Below are 2,234 nucleotides of genomic sequence, written 5' to 3'. Positions count from 1 at the left end.
AGTCGGCCATCAATGGAAAGAGAGGCCCATTGGACTTGCAAACTTTATATGCCCCAATATAGGGGAATGCCAGGGCCAAAAGAATGGGAATGGGTGGTAGGGAAGTGGGGGGCGCTATGGGGGACTTTTGGGATAGCATTGGAAATGTAATTGAGGAAAATATGTAATAAAAAGTATTAAAAAAAGAGACAAAAAAAGAATGAATTAGATATAAAAAGGAAACTCAGAACTTAGTACATGGGAACATAGAGAGCCAAGGATAGAGAAAGACCTTCTTAAAAATTCAAGAATTTAATTCATAAGGCAAAAAAAACTTTATTACACACAAAAAATTAGATATCTTTGACAATGTTACCAGACAGATCACAACTAGGGCCAAACATTTTATTTTGTATAGGTTAAATATTTAAGATTTCCAAAATCAGTAATAAAAGATTTGGCTATCTAGGAAAATGAGACAGAAAGAGGAGTTACCAATAACTTCAGAAGTGTAGCAGACACCAAAGTTTACAAAAATTTCCCCAAATAAGTTTAAACTTATAAAAATGCAACTTAAATTATCAAGGAAGTAGGTCTGCATGCTAATCAGTAAGAAACACTTGAAAGCGGGCTTGAACCACTAGTGGGACAGACATGGTGAGACAGGCTGGTATGGAGTACTGGGATAGGCATGGTAATACAAGACACCTCCAACAGATCTGGAAACATGCACACTGTCACTCCAATGTGCAACCCAGCAGCACTTTAATTGGATGGACTTACATATTCCTTCCCTGGCAACTCCACTCCTGGATTTATATCTCACAAGCAAGGAAGGAAATATACTGAAGAATAGTACATTGAGCTGTTTGTACAGCAACTGTTGGAAGCAATCTAGCTGTCAATCAGTGCGGGAACAGTGAATTAAAACGTTCAGAGGCCAGATTATCATATGCTAAGCATTATTTAGAAGCAACAAAATCATAGAGGCACAACGAAACCCAGAGTTTCAAAAGAAAGAAAAAACTGTAGTGAATTAAAAAAAAAAGAAAGAAAGAAAAAGAAAAAAGAGGACCTCCCAAGTAGCAGGGTGGATGATGTCTTGTGAAGCAACACGTATGATTAGGTAACTCTAAATAATTGACACCAGAACGTTTAAACAGTCAAGTAAATCCTTGAAAAACACACTTTTTAAAAAAATTTATGTTTTAATATGCGCACAATTAAACTCTATGCAGCCAGTGGGAAGGAAGCATTCTTAGACACTTACAAATGTTCTCTTACTATACAAAGTAAAATATGAAACCTGCAAAATGAGAAATATGATGAAATGTGCAATATGCACGTGTGTATTTACATGTGCACATACTTTTCATATATGCATATACATTTCAGAAGTCAGGAAGAAAAGGGAAATGAGAAATTTTTACCAGAGGTTGGCTCTGGAATGAGAAGTTAAATAATGAAGGAATAGAGGGGGGGAAAAAGAGAGAGACCTAAGTTTCACTTTATGTTATGAAGTTGCTTATACAAATTAAATAAAGTTGTTATGAAAATAAACATGGTACGTATGCATATACTGGAAAAAAATAATGTAGCCATTTTCCTGCAAGTCTTCCTTCCAAATGGAGGCCATATTTTTAGCTTCTAAAACAGTGTCTGATACATGGCAAGAAATGGAAAATAATAAAAATAAAGTTGGGAAAGACAAAGAGAGGTAGTAGGCAAGGATGTGGTTGGTGACCTGTGGGTGGCTATTTGTTTCGTCACAGCTTTCTATACTTTTTACACTTTCAAAATTTGTCTTAGAAGTTGTCTTACAGAATGACAAGAGAGGATGGGCCAGGGCAGGCTGACAGCACAGGGAGGAAATTGTGAGACGCCTACCAAGGGTATTGGTATTATCTGGACTTCACACATCCCACTCCACCCCAGACACCTGGCAACAGCCAGGTATGCTCCTCTCCACGGTTACCTGGCAACGGCCAGGTAGACCTGGCCCACTATAAATGGGCTGCTTGCCCCCTCCTCTCTCTCTTACATCTTGCCCCTCTCTCCCCATTCCCTTTCCCTCTCTCTCCACGTGGTCATGGCCAGCATCCACTTCTCTATTCTCTCCTTCTTTCTGCCTTTCTCTGCCTCTACTACTCTCTCTTTTTTTTTTTTGATTTTTAATATTTTTATTACATATTTTCCTCAATTACATTTCCAATGCTATCCCAAAAGTCCCCCATAGCGCCCCCCACTTCCCTACC

Source organism: Mus caroli, chromosome 4 (genome assembly GCF_900094665.2).
Source record: "Mus caroli chromosome 4, CAROLI_EIJ_v1.1, whole genome shotgun sequence".
In the NCBI taxonomy this organism is placed as follows: Eukaryota; Metazoa; Chordata; class Mammalia; order Rodentia; family Muridae; genus Mus; species Mus caroli.
Note: the sequence above shows the minus strand (reverse complement) of the source record.